The sequence below is a fragment of the Strigops habroptila genome, chromosome 12, assembly GCF_004027225.2.
Source record: "Strigops habroptila isolate Jane chromosome 12, bStrHab1.2.pri, whole genome shotgun sequence".
Lineage (NCBI taxonomy): Eukaryota > Metazoa > Chordata > Aves > Psittaciformes > Psittacidae > Strigops > Strigops habroptila.
The window spans coordinates 3,137,828-3,161,751 of record NC_044288.2 but is presented as its reverse complement, the minus strand read 5'-3'; the positions used below and the strand labels follow the sequence as shown (position 1 = coordinate 3,161,751).

The window sequence follows — 23,924 nt, the reverse complement described above, 5'->3', positions numbered from 1 at the left end:
TCCTTTTCCTTTTTCTTTTTTATCCCCTCTCCCCTTTATTTTTTTGCCTTTAACATTTTCCCCCTCAATTCCATGCTCCAGGACCCAGGGCATTGACTGAACCTCTTTGCTCTCCCCAGCAAATAGAGAGAAAAGCTCAATTCTAGTTCCCTTTACTAGAAAGAGGAGACCAGAAATTTGCACCTTAATACCTCAAAACCAGAAGCTAAAAAACCCCCCAAATACTCAAGAGCTTTGAAGCCAGACCTGAGATGCCAGAGGAGCTCAATGCGAAGTTTTGCAGACCCAGGGCTCTGTCCCATAGGAAAATAGACTCGATGACAAGGAACTGTGGGGACATATGGGTGGGGAAGAACTGGGTGCTGCACCTTGCTGGAAAGCAGCCTCCTCTCTCCAAATTAGTCTCCTAATTACACCTGAGAGGCCTTTGGTGGGGACCTGAACTAATTATTCCCACTTAACATGACACCTTCATCACCTTTCTGTCTATTGACCATCAAGAGTAAATGAAAATGAATGTTTCTGAAAATTAGTGATGAAAACGATATTATTTCAGCCTCATAAGGGGGTTTCTCCACTCCCAAGGATTGTCCCGTTCCTTTTGGTGGGTCACTAGAGATTCAAAGCCCCCATCAGCCCCAGCCACAGCTGAGCACAAGCCCTGCTGAGAGCTGGGTGGGTTTTGGCAACAGCTTGAGCTCCTCCACACACCCAAATCTCCCCAGCCAGATGGTTGGGCTGATTACATGCTTCCCAGGTCACCCGAGGGCAACACCAGCATCTCCACAGGCCCACCAGCTCCAAGTGAGGAGAACAGATTCACTCTCCCAGCCTCAGATAGGGAAGGAGCTTTTTTCCCCCTTTCCACCCTATTTGCTGCCAACAAGAGCCCATTTCCTTCCCTTCTTCATGGCCAGGGAAGGATGGACACTACAACCAGAGAAAAGCCACCACCATGCACCCATGAGCCCCACAGAGTGTTTGGGCATCTCCAGGTTCAGTTTTTCTCCACAACAAGCAGAAAGGGTGGAATCAAATAGGTGTGGGGATGGTTTGATGCACGACGCATCGGACACTGGCCTCCTTGTTCTCCACCGGCCACGCTGCACGGCTGGAGAGGGGGAAACCTAATCCCTGCTCCCTCCCTGCTCGGGTTTCTCAGCTCTTCTGAGTTAAAGCACTGAGGAGGCAGCAGCAGCACTAACAAAATATTATGGTGGCGCCAGCCCTTGAGACACAAGGATTTAATGCCCAGAGCATTACAAACAAGGCTGGGATGGAGCAAGGTTTGCATGTGCTGAGCTCCCGACTCCTCCATTTATTCCAAGCCCCTAAGCCAGAATGGACACTGGCAAGGGGGGCTTAATCCTTGTCGAGACGATCCATGAGGACAAGACCCCCAAGCAAAACCCAGAAGGGATGGGGGAAGAGCACACAGAGTGACTGGGATGCAAGGATAATGCTGGGGACATCAGGTTCCCAGCGAGGTGCAGTGATTTCCTGGGACTGATGTGCCACTATCGCTGGGGGAATGCACCTGATTTTGGGGGTGTTGAGAGAGTTAATCAACCAGCACTTGAAAGACGTGCAAATACCAAGTGTTTCTTGTTTGGCACTTAAATACTCACATTTTTTTGCACCTTAGAAATAGAACGATGGGTGATTAGATTCAGAGCAACCAGGTATTAGCACTGCAAAAGGCGTGTGAAAAACCCAGCTCAGGCTCCTTGCAAACAGTGAGTGGTTCCCAGTGCACGTGAATGAGCTTCTCACCGCCAAGGGTAACCCAATTTCTGCTGTCTTGCCCCATCACTCAGCTCTCCAACAAGAATCAGAGCAGGGTGGGGAGCTCACACCGGACTCCCTGGCCTTGCTGCAGTGCCCAGGGAAGGAGAGGTGATGCCACAAAGCAGAGAAAGGCCAACAGCCAGTCAGGGGTTGCATCCTGGCTCTATCCAGCCCCTCTGGGCAAGACGGCAACCATCCAGGCCACAAAATTCATTTCATCTCCGTTTTCCAGCTGCAAAATCAACCCACCTCCCTCCAAAAGTGCTCAGGAGCAGGTTGACGTTTCCCACACGCAGCAGGCTCACCACTGGAGCAACTCAATTGAGGAAAAAAAGGTATTTCCTCTTTCTAATCCACACACAAAGAGCCCTCAACCTATATTTATCCACCCTGAACTTTATCTGCTGCAGTTATTCGCCTGGAAATGTAATCAATCTCCCTTCCAACAGCACCAGCCCCTTCAACTCGGTGGCTGCACTTCCCCTCCGCATCCAGAGGCATTCAGCTATCAAACCCGGTGTGAGACAAAGACAATAAACACACAGCTTTGAAAACACAACTTTCACTGCACAGGACAGCACGTGCATCTGTTAAAACTCTGCCTCTGCTTTGTGCAAAGGCAGGAGACATGGTCCCAAAGGACCCACTGGCTGCAGGAGCACTGGGACAGGCCCTGGCAAGAAGCTCACTCCAAACGCAGCCACCTCCAGGGCACCAGGACCTGGTTCCCGATGTGCCCCATCTGGAACAGCTTAGGCTCTGCACCGTGCCAGTGAAGCTAAGGTTTCCAAATGAAAGCAAATGCTTTGGATCTGCTGGAGATCAGAATCTTGACCTGAGCGTTGCCCGTCTCTGGTTACCGGTCCTTGCCCAGGAAACGCTGCAGGGCTCAGCTTACCAAGACAATAAAAGAGCTGGAGGTTTCCAGCCTTATAAATGAGCAAAGCTTCTGCCCATGGACAAAACCACTCCGTGTTCTCGCTGTCCTCACGCTGGGAATGGGGGATTTGAAGGCTTTTTGTATGTAGTGGGAAGTGTTTCAAGGTATCCTGCCTGCATGTGATGGGTGGAAGTGTGAAAGGGGGTTATGTGGCTGGAAGGAGTTGTTCAAACATTTATACAGCCCGAGCCTGCTTGTTTCCTGCCCCCAGGTGAAGTCCTCTTAACAAAACATAACTAAACAAGCCGCTTCCATGCGGCCTTTCCAAGGATAATTGTGGCTGATACAGTGAGCCGGATGGCAGCGTTTCAACACCCTGATGGGGATGAAAACCAGTGGCCTTAAGGCAACAGCTACCAGGCAGCTCAGCCCCAGAAGAAGAGGGTTTGCATTTTGGTGGTGGGTCCTCAATGGGGATCCTACCATCCCTCTGCCCATCAGGCTGTTCATGGGGTTCAGATGGCATCACCAGTGCTGGAGCAAGAGCCCGTTTGTGCCTCAGCCCCTGATCACTCTTTACCTTCATCTCTCTGTGGGATATTACCAGCATCAGAGCAGGTATTTACACTTGGCAGGGAATAAGCAGCTGAAGTGAAGCAGCAAAATCATGTGCAGGGATGGAGGCTGCACGACGGAGCTTGGATTTGTTGTTGTCTGGAGTGAAATGCCCCTTTTACAGACCCTCCCCTGGGTACCTCCATCTCATCCATCCCAAAGTGATAGAAAGGGAAAAACATCCTCCTGTGCTTACAAGGGAGAGAGAAACGGAGGCAGAGCAAGGGAATGGACCTCAGTGACAGAGTCCAGCATCTTCTTAATAAATAGGGGCAGTGTTTGGTCTCCTCCACCTTATCAGGCTCGGAGGGGTTGGGCAGACACAGTAGACATTCCAGGGTATAGGGCTACCAACAGAAAACAGGTCCAAGTCCTTGCTCCACCACATTTCCATCACCTCTTGATCAAATCCCTTTGCCTTCCTCTAACATCGCACATTCTGAAGACGGGTCCCTTGGACAAGCAAGAAGGATTTCTACCCCTTCAACACTCGTAAGAGCTCAGGGCAGCACTGTGCCACCAGCAGAGAAGACAGGCTGGGTGCTGGGTACCGTGCCCCATAGGTGCTGGATGCTGTGCCCAGGGTGCACCAGCAAGAAGGACACACACCCAACATCAATTCCCTTCTCTTTGAGAGAGGAAATGTTGTGTTCGCCAAGGAGAGGAGATCTGCACCAGCTGGAAGCACCAGTCAGGGGTGCTGATGTCCACCATGGATGGAGGAATCCTGGGAATGGCTGAAGGCAAATCCCTGGTGCCTACAGAGCTGAGCATCCCCAGCCTGGGCACCTCGAAGCATCCTGACTGCAGGGTCAGGGTAGGGTTACAATGACCCAGGGGACAATCACCGTTGTGCCCTTACAACAGCCCATGCTGCAGTGGGGACAAACCCCACAGCCCAGCTGGAGGCCTCTGCTTCACCCCTCAGGAGGATTACAGAGCAGAAGGAGCCATGCAATGGGACCACACTTCATCCCATGGATACAGCAGCATCCTGGTGTGACACAGACCTCCCCGGCTGTAAGTTGTAGGGCCAGCATCCTCTCTGCCATTCAGGTGGGGAAACTGAGTCACAAAGCAACTGGGCAGCATCTCCCCACTAGTCTGGGAGAGGACCAGGGAGTTCTGGCCTCCATCTCACACAACCTTGTCCTTCAGGGGTTGTAGAAAGCCAAAAACCGCTGTGTCTGGGGGTGCTGGGGCCATGACCTGAACCAGCAGCGTTCCCAATGCACTCACAGCATTGCTGAGCCCTGCTGCAGCAATGAGGCTCCCCAAAAAGCAAAAAAAAGGAGGAAAAAACACCAGGAGAAAAGCCATTTTCAGCTCTCCAGTCTTTCTCTTTTTCCTTTTTTTTTTTTCCCAGATCTAAAATTGATTAAAATAAACCCAGTGATCTGACTGAGCTGTTTCTATTTAGGACCTGAATAAAGACTTGTGAGCGCAAAAGCTTATCTGCTTTGGAGCTTTTTTTCACCCCAACCATATCAGTTGCTCTAATAAAAGCTTCGGCCTCTCCCTGCCAGCCTCCTTGCACTCACATCCTTCCACTGTCATGTTTCCACCTCTCCAACTACCACTTCCATTGATTCCTCCTCTGACTGGAGCAAGCGACCAGGTCCCCGACTGCTATCGCTCAGCAGAGGAGGGACAAGGTTACAACTTGCCTGGCTACTGCTTAGTCCACCACAAAACCTTTCAAAAGACAAGGATTTAGGTTAAAAACCCTGCTGCCTTCTCCCTCTTTATTTTCACAGCTGATGGTGATGTTTCCACCACGTTCCCAGCCTTGCACAGGGCTCAGCACAAAGCCTGGGTGCCCACCCAGCGTCAGAAATGATGCTCCAACCATGAGACATGGTTTGCATGCAAAGGAAGCAGCCAGAATTGGTGCAAGCAAGGTGGGAAAGCGAGGCCAGAACCTTGGAGGAAGGCAGCCTCCTGCCTGTGTCCGGGTCCCCTCGGCATTTAGCTGTGGATGGAGGGAGCAGGAGACCCAGCTCAGAGCTGGGAGCACATCTGGATGCTCAGACGGGAGATGGGGCACTGTAACAATAGGACAAGGGGTGATGGGTTCAAACAAACAGGGAAAACTGAGATGAGCTCTGAGGCAGAAGTTCTTCCCTGGGAGGGTGCTGAGGCGCTGGCACAGGGTGCCCAGAGAAGCTGTGGCTGCCCCATCCCTGGCAGTGTTCAAGGCCAGGTTGGACACAGGGGCTTGGAGCAACCTGCTCTAGTGGAAGGTGTCCCTGCCTGTGGCAGGGGGTTGGAACTGGATGAGCTTTAAGGTCCCTTCCAACTCAAACCATTCCATGATTCTATTCAACATTGGGATGAGGCATAGGGGATGGACAGGGGACTGTGGTCCCACAGACTGACTCTCTGTGGGTGCCCAGTCCCTAGATTCGAGGCTGCAGTGGTGCTGCTCCTGCAAATCGGGCTCCCAGATCCTCCACATCCAGGATCTCTCCCTCCCAGTGGGGACAGCAGCGGCTGGTGCCCCTTCCAGCCTTCCCTTGTGCAGGGAGAGTGGTGGGACATGCATCTTGCTGCAACACAACCCCAGCAGCAGATTTGGCCGTGGCACCATTCTCACCCAGCACTCAGAAGCAAACCCAAGCTCGCCCCGTGCTTGCTTCCTCTGCCCCATGGCCAGTTCAGCGAGGGACAGGGTGAGGATTAAGGATGCGATAGTGAAGGGATTACCCGGAGCCCTCGCTGGGCACTCAGATCCCGAGGGATTGCTGCTGCTGTGGGGGGAGGGCAGCATAAAACCTTGTGCTTTTGCATCTGATGGATTTTTATGGTGTAATAAAATGGAGGATTTACCTGGGGAGGCTTCAATGCTAAAATGACAGCAGGGAGGTGGCAGAAGCGAGCGGCATCCATTGCAACGCTACGATGGGTGAGCAATCCTTGTCTGCCCAAAGGGGTGCTTTTCCCCCAGGAATTTCTATCCCTCTGCCAGTCTTATCCAGTCACCTCCACCCCTTTTCACCCATGGGGAAACCGAGTCACAGGGCACATCCCCAGCATGGCTGTAAGTCACCTCTCCATCAACTTCACACCATAAACAACCTCTGAAACAAGCAGGAATCTCCCTTGCTCTTCCCTACAGCCACAAACAGCAGTACCCCAAAGAGCACCCCATCCTCCACATAGCACCCAGCAGCCTGGAGCTCCCGCTCATCCTGGTTCCACTTCTGCCTTTCCTCCTGCCTGCTTCCCAAATGCACAAGGACACGTGTCTGTAGATAAAAAGCCCTATTTTTAGCACCTCGTATCATTAACCTCTGGGACTCGCTACCACGCGTTGGCATCCCCAAGGACAAGGTTTCAGATCGAGGCATCAAACCCAGGGATGGGGAAGGCACATTGACATCAGCCGGGATAAAAACCAGGGTATACATTTGAATGTTGCTGGTGTGAAGAGGGTGTCCTCTCCTCACACCATATGAAATGAAGAGGTTTACATACTCCAGCTGCACTCAAAATGTGGATTTGGGGTCACATCCCATCCTGGGTGTGGGAAATGGCAACAGCTCTGCTCTCCCTGGCCCCAAAACCCCACCAGGACCTACAGGGATGCTCCAGAGGATGCTCCCAGCACACACTGCAGAGAAATCCTGATTCCTGCCCTTTGCCAAGCCCTAATCTCTGCCCAAAGCTGTGTGTGGGGCTTGTGGCAGTGGAGCAGCACGATGCCAGGCTGCTGCAGGGGTGGGAGCAGGACAAATAATGTGGAGGACCCACAAATGAGGAATGTTTCTTGGGAATCAGCACTGGCTGCACTAATCGGAGCAATGGGGTCAGGAGGGACCCCACAGCCAGGCTCTGCCTCTCCTGTCCCGATCAGGGTTGGTTCCACAGCTCTGGTTCTCGATGCACTGAGCTAACCCAACCTTTAGCATCAGCAGCGATGGGTTTGCACAGCATCCTGCAGCCCCTTTATCCCGGCACATCCCAACCAACTCGGGGTTCCCATTACATGGATTTTTCCAGCTGTAGGACGTGTCTCTCACTATTTCTCCATGACCACAGTAGTGCCTGCCCCTGCCTGCCTTGTGCAGGGTGACCTGGGCACCTGGGTTCCCTCCTCAACAACTGCTCAGGCTGGGCACTTGGCATCACTTGTCCTCACACAGACACATGATTTTGGGGGTCCCCACTGGAGAACCTCAATGTGGCACATGGAAGTGAGAACATGCAATGGGACATGGGAACTGCTCAGCTGCAGAAGGCAGCGAGCATCCCTACTGCTCTAACACCCCGGTTTGGGTGATGCTCCTTCCTGTCCATACAACATCCCAGTGAGCTCTAAAACCCTCTGGGAAAAGCCCCTGGGTACCAGGAGTGAGGTGGGGCAGGGATTTCAAGGCCAGGTCAAAACTGCCACGATCCCTCTCACATGCACAGGATTGCTTCCCCCACCCCAAAACAAGATGCTCTTTAGCTCTGGCACCCACCATCACCTGACCCCAGCCTCCTTGGGCCATGCATGTCCTGAGCAGACAAACGCTGCCATCCAGCCCCCAAGGTGACCTGCCCAGTGTCACCCAGTGGTGAGACCCCTGGGATGCTCCAACCTCTAAGTGCAAGACCCTCAGTGGCTCATCCCCATCCCCGCCAAACCCCACCACCTCCTTTTGTCCCTCCTGTCCCCGTGGCTTTATCTCCATAAGCCGATTGCCGGCGCTGCTGCCGGTGCGGGGCCGCGCGCGGTGAAGGTCCGTGGTGCAGGTGAAGCGGCGGCACTTCACGGGAGCCTGTCTGTGAGGATTAAAGGGAATTACAGCCACTGCTTAACCAGCCAGAGCAAGGCAGGAGCCGAGGTGCCACCTGAGAGCAGTCCCCAACCAAGAGCATCCTCCCCAGGGCTCCCTGTTGAGGGAGAGGAGACGGGTCCCTTCATTCTCCATCTTACTCCTAACTTTGGCGGGTCTGGTCCAAACCTTCCCTAAACACAAGCAGGAGATGCCCATGGGGTGTTTTCCTTCATAAGAAGGATGTGGAGCTGTTGGAGCAAGCCTGAAGGAGCTGTATAAACCCTTCTGACTTGATTGCATGGTCCTTTCTAGGCTTAAAACCTACCCGGCAAGATATATCCCAAGGTATATCCATTATATATATATACATATATATATATATGTATATAAAACCTACCAACCAAGGTATATCTGTGCCTTGGATGGTGCGGGGGAGATGGAAGCTGCTGGAAATGGGTGGGAGGCCTCAGGGCCAGATCCAGGCTCTCTCCTGCTACATTTCCCACCATGGATTAACCCCCCACCCTGGTTTTCTCTCCCTAGTTATAGCCAGGAAAGGTTTCCACACAGTCTCTGTGCTCTGGCTCCTAATTACAATGCAGAGTGTGCAAAATACAGGTCACCCGGCGCTATTATTACACACCTGGATGGTTTCCATTAGTTAAGGAGGGGAAATAAAGGGAATTTGTGGAAGGAGACGTGCAACACGGGAGCCTGGAGCGATGGAGGTAAAAATACCCCGCACGGGTGAATCATGGGCACTTGGCAAAGCGTAGTCAGCACCAGGACACAGAGCAGATGGGCTCCAAAGATGGGTTAGTGGCACGTCCCCATCTGTGCTGGCTCCATGCGTGATGCCACGGGCCTCCCAGATGGGGATAATGGGGTATTTGGGGTGTCTTTGTGTGCACAGTGGAGGAGAAGCACAGGCTGAGCAGTGGGTGTTGTGCCAAAGCCAGTGGGTGAGTGAGATGCTCTCCCCAACAGTGCATAAATACCCATCAGCCGGAGCAGAGGGAGACCCTGCTCCCACCAGCATCACATAGGGAGCTAATCATAGGCTTCATACTGCAACACCAGGACCCTTCAGAACCCTCTTTTGCACCCAGATGAACACCCAGGAGAAGCATTTGGGTTCACAGGGCTCCCAGGAGCCTCTTTACACCCTTCCTCACCCTTCCCAAGCAACACAAGGCCAGCTCTAGCTCCTGCTTTGGGCTGGATCTCCATAGCTCAAATAAGAAAATGGGGGTATTATTTCTTTGTCCCCCAATTCTCTGCCCTGAAGCCTCATTTCAGTCGGGCACGTTGAAACGCTCCCTCCAGCCAAGCGGCAGCTTGTTCCCTGCCTGCTCAGATAACAGCCCTTTGCTAACAATGAAAAGGCAAGGAAAAGAGCAATTACCCTTTTCAAAAGCCAGCCAAGCGCAGCCCCAGCCCTCCCACCCATCCACCAGGCTGGGCTGGTCCTAGCACTGAGATGCAGGCAGGGACCAGCAGCGTAGATTTGGTCCCCATGACCTGGCAGATCCCCTCCTTTACCAGGGAAAAACCCTTCCCTGCAGAGGGGGAAAGGCTTTGGGATGCTCGTGGAGCCGTATCCTGGGTCCTTTGATGGTGAGAAGGGGATCACAGTGTTTTAGCTCATGTCCCCTCCTTAATTTTCGGTGGAATAGGGAGGACAATGCTTAATTGTGCTGTGGGAGGAAAAGAATGATCTCACAGCTGCTTGTGGAAGGAAAGGTTTGGGCTAGAAACGCCTCTGTGCCAAGAGAAATCACCCACCGACAGATGTGGGACACAGGAACCAGCCGCACCACACCTCAAATCTCTTTTCCATGAGGTTTCCCATGGGGAGCAGCCAGGCCCAGCCCTCCCCAGGACCGGCAGAGATGGGATGAGCTCAGCACGGTTATCTGGGGACACAGGGACACAGCCCAGGACCATGAGCCAGACTGAAAACCTCTTCTGCTTTCAGGCACATGATGCTCTGTCCCAGCCAGAGTGACTCAGGAGGCAGAAATCCCCCTTATCCAAGGCCACCATCATGTCTCCTCCTTCCACGGGCCACCACCAGGTCACTCCCTCCATGGAGAACACCACCATGGAGTGAGTTGTGCCTTTGTGGGTGATATTGGCACAGGTCAGATGTACCAGAACTATTTTCTCCCTCCCTAAAGAGGTAAAGGAGAAACCTGGACTCCCCCAAATAGCCCCTTGGGGAGCATGGGCTGGCTTCGGTGAGCCAGGGTGCTGTCACCATGCCAAGGGATGCTCCACTGAAACCACAGGAGAGGCAGCTGCAGGAATAAAAAGCCTTTTAATGACCACAAAAAGCAATTGTGGGATTTTTTAATCTTATTTTGTTTTTCAAACGCCACTTCATTTCCCAGGATTGGTTTAATTGTGGCCATTAAGGTGGCGAGGGGAATGCTGAGCCTCTGAGGATGGGCTGGGGTGAGGAGAGGATGGCTATAGGGGCAGATCTCAGCCCCTTTGCTCTTAAAGGGAGGATTCTCCAGCCCTACAAACCATCCCCTTCTCCCACCTCCTCTCCCTCCCATCCGTTGCCTCAGTTTCCCTATTCGCAGCATCATTTTAGGGATGCTGGAAGCATCCATGAAAGTGGCAACAAATGCATGAAAAAACAGGAAGGTTGTGGCGATGCTTCATTCCTGCCATGTTTAAGTGGCACGGGAAGGAGAAAAGCTATTGCTATCCTGATGCCATGAAACCCATCACCTACCTGCCCCTAAAACTGCTGCAGTTCAGTTCTTGGAGCTGTCTTGCCCCTCCCAATCCCTTCTCACATTGAGCCACAGTTAATGAACCTCCTAATAATGATTAATTGGGAATATATTAAAGCCTCTTGCAGGCAGCTGGAGATTAATATCGACTCCTCCTCCCCACCAGCACGTCCCCCAAACCACTGATGAGAAAACGAAGGACCCCTTTTCCCACGCAGCCCTTTTCCTTATGGCATTTAATTAGGAATAACGAATCAAGGGTGGCGCGTTGCTGACCGCTAGGCTGGGGTGTTTGCAAGCTGGTGTGTGCTCAGTGGAAGGAGTTGCTGCCCACCTTCCCTGTAGTTGTCATGGAAATTGTAATGGATGTTGATTAAGATGCTGTGCTTGCCAAATGCAAACGTGCCGCAATCTCCAGAGGGACTCCAGCCTGGAGGAGATTAGCTGGAGTAATCCAGAGCTGGGTTAAAGGGGAAGCATTGGAGGGAGACCCAGCCCTTTGATGGGGATGGAGAGAGAAGAGAGATGCTCCATCTCATCCCAGACAAGCTTCATGCTTCACAAATGCAGCTTCAATGGGATTTTCCTGCCTTATCACTAAGAGGAACTAAAAAACCCCAAAACATCAGGAAGCAGGGAGCTGGGTTGGGATCCTCCAGGAACTGCTGCCCCAATTGCCCGGTGCAGGCAGGGATGGAGCTCAGCATCCATCCCAGGAGCAGGGGGATGTGCTGGTTGGAGCAGGAGGCAAGCCCAAAGCTTCATCCCAAAACCACAGACCCACGAGCATCCGCTGCTCACGCCAGAGGTGGAAACAGGACTGGACACAGGCACAGGGCCCCAGCACCACTGGGATGAGCCGATGGAGGGTGAGGTGCTGCTCGGAGCCGCCTGAGCCCGCAATCATGCAAGCGGCCAGAAATAGACCCTATTTCCATATGTAGGACGGAGCCCGCCACGCCAGCGCGGCCACGACCTACTTTCCCGCATCCTGGTGGGATGTGGGTGCATTCCACGGCTGTGGCAGGCTCGGCTCAGCCCCCCCAGAGCAGCCCACCCCCTCGGGAAGAGCAGAAATAGGCTGGGAGTCCCGCTTTTGACGCAAACCCCGGGTTTTGCACCCAAACTGGCAGCTCCTGGAGGATGCGGCGGCTGCTGGCACCTCCGGAGCACTGCCAGCATCGGGATCTATAGGAAGGGACTGATGGGCTTGGAGCTGCTGGTGGGTTTAACCACACGTTCATTGCAACTTGCTTTGGACCCTGAGCAAGCTCAGGCCCCGCTTCCCACACGTGTCACATGCTGGGGCTCAGCTCCTCACATCTCCATCTCCTGCTCCTCGCTGCCACTCCAGAGCCCACCAGCACAAGGCTCTTCCAACACAGAGCACATGGTACAGAGACCCCCACGCACCCTGCACATGCTATTTTTGAGTTCATAAGCCTTTTTGCACCACTGAGCATAACACAAGAAGCTTTTACCGGTGCCTCTGGGATGCTCCTTCCCTTAAGGACTGCACTAACTAATTGGTTTCTGTACAAACACGGCTTTTTCCATCGAGTTAACACAAGAAAAACCAAACATAATCCATTGCTGCTGAGCATCTTCCTGCTCACAGGCATTCCAGCAGTGTTTGCTTGCAAGTTGGAATTGGGGATGGCACCAGGGAGTTCCCAAGGGGAGGAATGCCGATACTTATTTCACAGCCTGTTGTTTCGCCCAGCCTGGGCAGCGCTCAGCAAATACCCAGGCAGGAAGGAGGGTTCTGCTCCATCTTTCCCACAGTAGTAAAGATTAAAAGCAGCTTTAGGTTTCTAGTGGAAATAGCCCTTCCTGACATGTTCTGTGTTATTTGTTCAGAGCTATTCAGGGCTTCCAGCCTCTGCCACTGGAGAAAAACTTATTATTGTAGAGTGAAAATAAAACCTCAGCCAGCTCTCGGATATAGTCCTGGAAGCAGGTGAGGAACAACCAGCCAATGCAAGAGCGGGTTTCACTGCATCTGAGGCCTCTTGTTCCATCCAGAGCAGTTTGCTTTAGTGCCCAACGGCTGGAAACATGAGGTAAAGAGACAAAAGGAAAGAGATAAGTGTTCTGCCCAGCCAGGGAGGGTTGAGAGGGGAAGAATTGCAGAACCATAGAATGACTTGGGTTGGAAGGGACCTTAAAGCTCAGCTAGTTCCAACCCCCTGCCGTGGGCAGAGACAACTTCCACTAGAGCAGGTTGCTCAAAAGAAAGAAGAGAAACCTCTTTCTTCTAATGGTGGGTAGTCAGTGCGCTGCCAAACAGAGCAGCATGCCCAGAGCAGGACTGTCAATTGTACCAGCATCCCTGTGCAGTGATGGGTACCAGTATCCCTGGGGGCGACTGTCAAACATACTAGCATTCCATGGCAAACTACCCAATGACACCCAGGACCCAGCCTCACCCTTTCAAGCTCTGCAACTTCTCACCCACAACCCAAAAGCCATCAAGAAAAATAAAGCAGGGAGAGCTCCATCCCAGAGGATGCCAGCAGGAGAAGCCATGAGGCTTGTTTCACCCCATGCCCAGCTTATCCCCTGTGGAGATGTTTCTGGCATCAATACAGAGCAAGGAAGAACCTCTCCACACAGTGACCGTCTCCCACCACGCACCATGTTTTCCTCTAAACCTCAGCTCCACGAATCAAGGGATTCACCTTATGCTTGGAGAAGTATTTCCAGCTCTTAAGTCAGCAGGAAAGCTGGAAAATGAGACTCTGAGAAGCTCTCACAGCCCAGTGGGGGAAATAAATGGACCCAAACTTTCAATTTCACAAAAGAGGAAGATGTTTCGTTCTAGGTTTCACTGCTGGGGTGATGGCATCAGAAAGGCATGTCCTTGCAAAAGCAACCATAAAATCAAGCCATTTATTAGCCTGAAACACCAACTGCCACTTTGTTTTCAAGTCAAACCAGGCCACCTTCTCCTCACAACAGGTTCTTTTTATTATCCCCCTTTCCTACCCTCAGTGGAACCATCAGCTCCAGGAAAAGGTGGTTTTCCAGATCCCCCCCACCCCGCTGCAGCAGGACCCGCTGTGCCCCAGCACCCTCCTGGCCGGGTCACCCAGACCTGCTCTTCCTCCTCGGATTTCCCCTCTTGGGGTTTTCTTTCCTCTTTCTCCTACAAGCAAGGCTCAAGCCATGCTGTGCCCAGAGCCACCCATCTCGGGTGGGCAAACCCTTGGAGCCCTTTGCCATAACAAGCCCCACTCCCCAAAACCTTTGGTAATGCAAGATGCTGTGGTGATGCTGCAGCAGGCAGAGCCCCAGCCCATGCTCAGTGCTGGACCATAACCCCAGTAGAACCCCAACCTCCATCTTCCTGCCTCAAAGCAGCAGCTCTGGTCCTCAGCCAGGTTAAAACCTTTGCAGAAGGAAAGAAGGAGTCATGAAACTCCCAACGCACTGGTTTTTAGGCAGGGAAGTGCAAGGCTTGAGCAGATGGGCTTGACCCTTGAGCCCTGCTGCCCACTGGAGAAATGGGGATCGTTTTCCCCTGGAAGACACTGCATCAAAGTACCATTGAAATTCCCCTTACGGCAGGATTTGGCCTGTTTCTGTGGGAGCGGCTGTTTACCCTCACCTCCTACCCCATCCTCACCCCCACCACAGCCCGAGAAGGGGAAGGACCCATTCACACACCATAAATCCCTCCGCACTTGGGGAAGTTCAAGCTCGGAGCTTCCTTAATTAACAACATGCAGAGACATTCAGACAGCACCGACCCTGCTCCAGCACCGCTGCAAACACCAGAAAGAAGAAGGAACCCAGTTAACTTCTTGGTGCCCTTTCATTTTAAGTCAAGACTTTCGACAAAGGCCTGTAGGGACAGGACAAGGGGGAATGGCTTTAACCTGCCAGAGGGGAGATTGAGATGAGCTCTGAGGCAGAAGCTCTTCCCTGTGAGGGTGCTGAGGCGCTGGCACAGGGTGCCCAGAGAAGCTGTGGCTGCCCCATCCCTGGCAGTGTTCAAGGCCAGGTTGGACACAGGGGCTTGGAGCAACCTGCTCTAGTGGAAGGTGTCCCTGCCCGTGGCAGGGGCTGGAGATGGATGAGGTTTGGTTCTCCTGATTATGGGAGGGGGGTTAGACCTTGTCCCATCCTCCAGACCCACACTGGTGGGAGAGCAGAAGGTGGGGAGCCTACAGCCCCAGCCAAGGATGGGAAGCACTCGGAAAAGAGCTGGAATAACACACAAAGTGTGTTGTTGGGTTGGTGATCTTTTTTTCCCCTCTAATTGTTCCGGCTGTTTTAACAGACAGACTTTTCCTTGACAATTTTCAGGGGCTATAAATGTTTTATGTTCCTTTCCTCTACGCTCAGACAGCAATTTCTACTGATGCTCAGCGTAAGCAAGACCTGGAACAGAGCAACTCAGTGCTGCCAGGGTGTAAAAGGACCAGGACACTGGCCTCAGGGAGAGCATCCAGTCCCATATCCACATGGAATGTCATCATCCTCCCCCATTGTGTCATCTCCTTCCCCGCCATTCCTAGAAGGGGATCCCACCACCCATGCAAGATAAGATGCCTTTCCACTGCAGAAAACTATAGATAGTGCCTAAACCCTTTGGGAGCTTTGCTGCTCTCTGAGATATTTATAGCTGCAGGCAAACTGATTGCACTCACTGGCAGCAGCTGGAATTGCACCGGGAGAGGTGGGATCCAGCCCATGCCTGCAGCAGGGGAGTGGGTGCTGGGTGAGCATCAGATTGGCCCCAAAACCACTGGTCCCCTGCACTGCTGGGGAGAGATTCAGAATCACAGAATCAGAATCACAGAATCCCAGAGGGGTTTGGGCTGGAAGGGAGCTTAAAGCTCATCCAGCTCCAACCCCTGCCACGGGCAGGGACACTTTCCACTAGAGCAGGTTGCTCCAAGCCCCTGTGTCCAACCTGGCCTTGAACACTGCCAGGGATGGGGCAGCCACAGCTTCTCTGGGAAAAGTCTGTGCCAGCGCCTCAGCACCCTCACAGGGAAGAGCTTCTGCCTCAGAGCTCATCTCAATCTCCCCTCTGGCAGGTTAAAGCCATTCCCCTTGGCCTGTCCCTACAGTATCTGATGCGGAGTCCCTCTCCGGCACCCAATTTGGAGGGTTTAGGCCAAATCTGGAGCAAAGAGGACAAGCCACAGAGCTGAGGCTCCTATCCAAAAACCCAGGCACTCAACCCAACCCACATCACCAAAAGCATTTCCCATGGGATGGGAAACTCGCCCCACACGGCCCCTCACCTGCTCTGAGCATCCAAAGCAGAGCAAGAGGGAGGAAATGGTCCCTTCTCCCCAAACCCTGGCCCCAGCCCTGCTCCTCTCACACTGCTGGGGGAGGGCCCAGCCTAATTGCTGGCAGCTTGTCCTGCTCACGTCCTGGCTTTAATACAGCCCATCAGGCAGAAGGCTCTGGCTGGAGGAAGGAAAATAAGGGGGGAGTGGGATAGGGAGGGGGATGTGGCTTCCATTTCCTGAGCCAGGGATGCAAAACCCCACTGGCATGAGGATGGGATGAGGGGCAGGTTGGGAGCATGGTGGCTTTGCCCTCCAATCTTGCCCCATGGAAAGCAACGGATCCCTTCCCTGTTGCAGCATTATGAAGCTGCCCGGCATTGATTCAGTCATGCTTTTCATGCAGGGGTTACAGCACTGGGATGCACAGCCCTTGGGAATTGCTGTAGATGCATTCTTTGCTCCCACTGGAGCTGACAAGAGCCAACGGGGGAATTTGGAGCTGGGTCACAAGGAAAAACCCACATTTGGGTTCCTGGGACCCTCTCCTGTACCACTGGGTGCTTTACAGCCAGGATGGCTCCAGCCACATCCTCAGCATCACACCAGGCTGGTGGGACCAGCAGCCAAAAAGCTCCTTGGAAAAGAAACAACACAAAACCAAACCAGAAACACTCATTTTACCAAATATTGTGTCGGTCACACAGAGGAGCCCTCGGGGCTCATCCCCCCCAGTCCCTTTCCTGGTCCTTTTAGCTCAGCACAAAACCCAAGTGCCCAAGGGCTAGAAGGGAGCACCCTGAGGAGATAGCCCCAAAAAGTCACTATTTTGACCCGAAGCCTCTCTCCCCTCTGGTGGGAGGGAGGCAGGACACGAAGCTATTGCTTCCTTCAGACCCTGCCTGTTGCCTTCCCTTTACAGCTAATATAATTCCAATTTCCTCTTGGATCAGAGCATGTTTGAAGCTGGATTGCTGCATGCAGAGCCCAGCAAGGCTTCTTCATCCCCTTCTCCTCATATCAACCAAAAATGCCCACTTTGCAGCCTGTTTGTGGGTCTTGTTTCAGATGCTACAGACACAGCTTGAGGTTGGTTGTCTCCAAAGCGAGCCCAAACTTTGGTAAACAGAAACAACCCATCACAGAGGCTGGGAACTGCATCCGGGCAGCTCCACTCACCAGAACATCCCAGCCCAGGGCAGCTCCAGCATCTCCAGTGGGTACCCAGAGAGCCTGGTGGGATGGTGATGCCCCACAGCCACTAAACCCAGCACAGGAGCCTATTTCATCCCAGCTCATTCCACTTGATGCCTCTGGTTGAATCAGGTCCTCATTCAACACCCTGATTTCCCCATCAGCAAATATATAGCAGCACACTCCCTAATTAACATCAGGCTAATTAACACCAGGATCCGCCCTGCCCAGGTTTGCATGGGATGGTTGTGATCACCCTTTGATGGATGCAACAGCAGCACAGGATATGACCTGTGCACACTGGCAGGGCACCCACTTGTAACCACTGATGGCTAATTAGGGCTTAATTAGTGCTCATCGGTGCTGTGGGAGTAGAATGAGTGGATGCTCCAGGTTGCAGCCTGCTGGCACCAAGCAGACTGCCCGGGCTGGGGTGCACTGAGCTCATCAGGCCTCAGGAGTTGGGGATCGCCCTGCAAATCTGGCTTCTATAGACTGTATTATTTAGATCTTAGGCAGAAGTTCTTCCCTGTGAGGGTGCTGAGGCGCTGGCACAGGGTGCCCAGAGAAGCTGTGGCTGCCCCATCCCTGGCAGTGTTCAAGGCCAGGTTGGACACAGGGGCTTGGAGCAACCTGCTCTAGTGGAAGGTGTCCCTGCCCGTGGCAGCGGGTTGGAGCTGGGTGAGTTTAAGGTCCCTTCCAACACAAACCAATCTGACTCTATGATTTATCCTGGAGGAGGTGGTGCCAAAGGGAGCAGTGATGCCAGCTGAGGACCAAAGCACCCCAAAGCCATGGATGGGGACACTCAGATGTGTCTCCCAGCACCTCCAAAAAAGGGAAGCTCTCACTCGGAGCAGCTCCCACCAGAGCTGCATAAAACCATCCCGGTTCATCAACAAATACCTGGCAGCTCCGGGTTTTTCCACTGGGCCAGAGCCAGGACATCGGGGAGGTTTAAGTGCCAGCCCCTTCCTCCTCCCCATGCTCTCCATAAGCATCTCCTCCTGTGACACTCAGCTCTGGCTCTTAAACACTGTCACCAATGGCAGGAGATTCCCACGACACCCTCACCTCACACAGAGCAAATACACATGGAATCATGTATGAAGGAGAAGGAAAATTAAAGGCTGGATGATGCTACTCGCCAAAAAGCTTCCAAACTGGGAGGAAAAACTGCATTATTCCAGCTTCCTCTGATTAATCTTCATGGAGTGCATGGCAGAGGTTTCCCAGTGGCAGCACTGGATGCAACAGATATCGCCAGGACGGAAAACACCTAGAAAGGTTGTTAGGAGCCCACCGGACCCAAAATTGCCTTAAATGAGCTGGAAATGGTGGACTGACACCTAGGGTGGGGTAGTAAAGCTCTTTGTGTGATCTGTGCCAGCACCGCTCACTGCCTCTGCAGGGAAAACTGCTCTGGGGTGGGAGAGAAACACAGGAGCTTCTGTTCAGATCCAGCTTCCCTTGCAGAAAATACAAAATAAATCAGATTTTTTTTAAGAAAATGCTCATTTTGGACCCAAACTCCCACTCCCTTCCCCCAAAACACAGCCCTGGGATGTATTTTTGACATCGCTAACACGAGCATCACTTGCACACCGCGCCAAACCCGTGCTTGGGACCACACGCTCTTTCTCAGCAGCTCAATAGAGCCCGACCAACGCGGCTCATGGAGCTTCATTCCCCTCCTCCTCCTCTGGAAAACAGCATTTTTTGGCAAATGAACTGTTTTGCCAACAAGTTGTGCTCCTGCGACGCGACACTTCCCCCCAGCTCCAGCATCCTCTGCCCCAATGGGCCCCACATTGGGGCTGCAGCCATGGGGACATGTGCTTGGGCTCCCCCAGGTTGAGTTTTTCCCCCTTTTCTTGCTCCAACAGCCCCTGTTTTGCCGCTGGCCAGGCAGGAGCAGCAGCCCCGAGGTTGTTGCTGTTATTTTTATCTTGAAATAAATAGTTTGAGCCGCGGCCAAGCTGCTCCGAGGGAGGGAGATGCTTCGCATCGTGGCCACAGAGATGTAAACACACGCCTGGGCAGGAGCAGAACAAACAGAGCCAGGCCCAAGAGAGATGAAATGGCCTCTTCTGGGATGCTGAGGTGGAAAAGGGGGATGCGAGGTTCGGGAAGCATCACTCCCAGGGTGGGGAGCGCAGTGGTACCCATCGTGGTTCACCCTCAAATCAATGCCGTCCCCCCCATCTGCTCAGTGCGTCGCATGCACTGCCCCAGCGGGGCTCAGGAGTGGTTTAGCCAGGACCAGAGTGAACTTTTACAGTCATTTTTAGTGAAAAGCCTTGAAAGAACCAGCTCTAAAGATGCTTCCACCTTCCCAAGAGCAAACAGGAGCATCCCTGTGCCACCCATACAACACCAGCTCCATCCCACTCCTTCCCCACCACAGCAAGACCCAAAAAAAGCACATTTTGGGGAAGGCAGGTGCTGCAACCAGGCTCAGCTCCTCTGCCTGGATCCGGCCACATCCATCCCCCTGCCTTGGCTTCCAGCAGCTCCCATCCTGCCCTGCGGGGCTGGGCACAAAGAGGGGCCTTTGCCCCGCACTCTGCTTATGAAGGTCACGAAATGCTCAGGAGCTTTGCACGAGAAACCCAACATAAATGTCAAGTGAATTAACTGGGAAGGATGCCTGCGTGGCCACAAAAGCTCCCTGTTCCCTCCCTGCCACCTCTGCTTGTGAAAGGCCTGGGGAGGCAAAGGACCACTGGGTGCTCCCCATGGGAATTATTCCCCCCCGCCCCCCATAAAGCATCGCATCAAGGGAACAGGGAAAAGCACAAAGTGAGGATGGAAAAGCTGGGAAATCCTCTCCAGCAGCCGCTGCTCCTCCCTCCACACACACGTGTTGTGTCTCCAGGGACATGGCTGGGGAGGGGCGAGCATCTTCTGCTGGGGCCGGGGTGGAAAACAGCAGCACGGCCCCTTTCTGCCCATGAGAGGCTCAGTGGCATCACCTATTCTGCAGGATCAATCCTTCTGCAGCAACAGGAGCCTTGTGCAGGCATTAACCAGAGCGGAGAGGATGCTGAGGGCCACAGCTCCAGCGAAGGTACCCACCAGCACCCAGGGGGATGCCAAACCACGTGCTGAAGGGGGTTTCTCCCCTAGAATAACTGCTCCCCATCTCCTGAGCGCTGAGGCTTGGTTTGCAGAGATGCTGAGTGATGGGGTCACACATCAAGGAGCGGAAGAAAAGCAAAGAACCCACCCGGAGCAGCACAGGGTGTGAGGATGCGCTCGGACCTGGCATCCCTGCCCTGCTCCAAGCACAGGGAAAGCTCAGTGGGATGAGGACCCTGGTACAGAGCTAACACCCTGACCTAAAACTCTTCTAAAGCCTTCGAAGGCTCAGGAAGGGAATGGCTCCCGTGTCCCAGCGCACAGCCCTGCACTGGGGGCCCCGTTTGGTACCCGGCTCACGTTGTGCCGGGACCGGCATTCCCCCGGCCTGGCTGCTGTATCCCAGGGCTGCCGCGCGTCTCCCGGATGCTCTTCCAAGGGGAAAAGGAGCTTTAGAGACACTTGGGGATTTAACCTCCACTTTGCCCACACCCAGGGACAGGAGGAGCCAGTGGATAGAGAACCTCAAGATGCTCAGGGACCATTTGCCTCTTGCTCATAAGGGGAAGGAGCTGGTGCTGAGCATGGCTGGATGGGGAGAGCTGGGATGTGCCTACAGGCAGGGCTGGGTCACACCACCACATTGCACCAGGGAGCTCAAATCCAACGACCCTGGGAGCCAGGCTGAGTCCCAGCAAGCTCATTACACAGCACACAAGGTCACAGCAGCCCCCAAAGAAGCCACGAACCTCCAAAGGGAAGGATGCCCCATGGCCCTGGTGCCAGGCTGGACACCGGGAGCTGCTGAGCCCGGACCAGCAGCAAATGTGGGAACAAATGTGGCCCTGCAAAGCACCAGGGCCCTGTGTCACCACCGGGATGCTGAAACCCCAACTCTTCCATAGGAAGACGCTTCACCCAAACCTCTGTGGGGCTGTGGGGCATCTGTGGGTCCAGCATTCCCCTTCATCCCTCTGGATGGAGCCAAGGGTGGATGTTGAGGGATTGCAAGGAGCAGGGGATGCCAGACCACATCCACCCTCGCCCTGTGGAAACACATCCAGGACTGCATCAGAATCACCTCCCAATTCCCTACCAAGAGGAGCAGGATGAGGCCGGCCCTGGTGCAGAACCAGGCAAAGCCCCGGCAGGGGCAGGGACATGAGCAGCCGGGAACCATGGAAAGGTTACAGCTAATCGACGCTCTCAGTAATTAAGGTGACGAGTTGATCCCTAATTAAGGTCACGGCTCGGCCAGCAGCCGGGGCTGAGGTGACGTGTCCATCCCCGGCATCCCGAGGGATGTGGGGTCCCCACACTGGGGTCACACCAGGCTGGCCTGATGCACCCGCTCCCCTGGCACCCAGTGCATGGGCCACCCTCGAGGATTAAAGCTCATCAGCCCCCTGCACTTAATGAATGTGCACCTAATTAACATGGGCAGTGCTGCCTGCTCTGCCTGTGCTGTCCCCAACCAGACCCCAGACACCACTTGGTCACCAGCATCCCCACCAAGGCCCTGCGTGAAGGAGGAGGAAGAGGAGGAGGAAGGAGTGACCCCGCTGGCCTGTGGGGTGAGGAGCAGCCAGCTCTCCCAGCAGCACAGAACACAGCCTGCTCTTGGATTCTCGAGTGTCTAGTAAGGGGTTGAGCTCACCCCCCGCCATGAGAACAACTGATGCAGGGGCTCCTCTCCACTAAACTGCCTGGATCGCCAACCAGGTCCAGACCTCATCCTCTCAGAGTGGTCCGTAGCCAGCTCCAAAGGGATGAGGCAGGAGATGGGGTCAGCAGGGATGGGCAGGATGAGCTCCCGAGTGTTAACAGCCCTGGGAATCCCGGACAAACCCAAACCTACGTGTCCATGACACTGTTGGGAAAACCCACTGCCAGGAGCGGGAGAGGCAGCTCCTGTCCCATGGAGCACACAAGGGTTAAAGGGACCCATTCTCATGGGACTGATCCCAGCTTCCCCAAAGCAGGGCCAAGAGGGGTCGCAGGCATCAGACATGAAAGGGAAGCGCTGAGTTCCCAGAGACTTGTTACAGTTCCCAAACGCTCCAGCAATCCCGGTCCCTGTGCTGATGCTGGGGACACAGCGTCCAGCCTCCACAGTGCAGAGTGGTTCTGCGGGTGCTGCTCCAGAGGAGGGCTCCCTGGCAGGACCAGGGTGTGCGTTACCCAGGTACAACTGCTCCAGGGGGTCCCCACATCCATCCCCCATCCCATTTGGGCATTCCCATAGCACGGCAGCCAGCTGGGATGCACCAGGTCGGTGCCAAGTCGCTGCTTCCCACCCTGGTGACCCCAGGGAGAAGCCAGAACTTTGTCCAACGAGACCAAGTGATCTAAAAGCTTCAGTGAAGAGGCCTCGGTCCCCTCCAGGTGGGGATGCCCGATGTCCCGTGGAGCATCCCTCCCGGGGGAAAGCGGCCTCTCCTCTCCCTCAGGCCCCTGTGGTCCCCAGGAGCATCCCAGCATCCCACCACCTCCCACCCTGGCATTTAACAAGCCCATAACCTTTCCTGCTGGATTATCCTCAACAACTGCCACCGCCTGTGGCACCATCCACTAACCAGCAACTAGAATTCCCCAAGTGGGGAAGGGATAAAATGGGGGGAGTGAGCATCCAAATAGCCCACCCCATGTCCACCACGGGTGCTGGGGACATCGGCACAGCCCCACTCACCTCTCACCACTGCGGGTACCCAGGGATGAGGGGGAGCTGCCAGTGGATCTCGGGCTTCCCCGGATCGATAGCAAAGAGGAATATTGGAATATTGGGGTGCATAAACCACCCTTTGATCCCCTTCATGAGCGGCATCGCTGGGAGCCTGATCCCTGCTCGGGCGAGTGATTCACACACTTCATGTTCCACAGCCCCTCAGCAGCCTCCTTGGAAGCACCGAAGCTGCATCTGCCTCTTTGGGAAGGACTGGACTAGCGGCTGCCAGGAAAGCCGGGATCACCCCACAGCAACGGGGGTGCCAGCTCACAGCACCCCCAAACCAGACCCCCAGGAGGGTGAGGAAGAGCTCTGGGTCACTGAATGCAGCTGGTCACCCACTGGTGAGCAGCCAGGCCCTGGGAATTGTACTGCTCTTGCAGAGAGGAAGAGGAGGCAGCCTGCCTCTCCCCACCCCGAGCTCTCCCATTCCCCTCTGGTTGCATGGTGAAGGCATCTTCTTTTCCTCCTCCTCTGGGATCCTTCCCATAGAGCAGCACCCAGCACCCTGCAAAGCCACCCTGGGTACCCCAAAGGCTGCCATGAAGAGGGAGGGCAGGCAGGGTGCAGGCAGGGTGCAGGCAGGGTGCAGGCAGGGTGCAGGCAGGGGGCTCCCATGGAGGGTTTCCCCATTGTGCCCGCGATGGGGAGCAACAGTTTTGGAAGTGCCACAAGAAGCCGCAGATGTTTTCCTCCTGGAGACACAGAAATCCCCATCCATGAGCAGAGCCGGGAAAACCTCCCGGGAAGAACCCGAGCAGAGAGGAGCTGCGCAGGCAAAGGGAGCTGCAGGCAGGGCTGACACCTACCCCTGCCCATCCACAGGGGCTGGAGCTGCGAGAGAGATTCCCGGGGGCAGGAATGGGGGGGGGAGAACCC

At 54.3% G+C, this 23,924-nt stretch overlaps 1 protein-coding gene across 1 annotated transcript in view; it reads right to left on the bottom strand.

The window, feature by feature from the left end:
* The window catches only part of SDC3 (syndecan 3), a 45,103-nt gene that overhangs the window by 19,998 nt on the left and 1,181 nt on the right, over window positions 1-23,924 (bottom strand). The window lies entirely within an intron of this gene.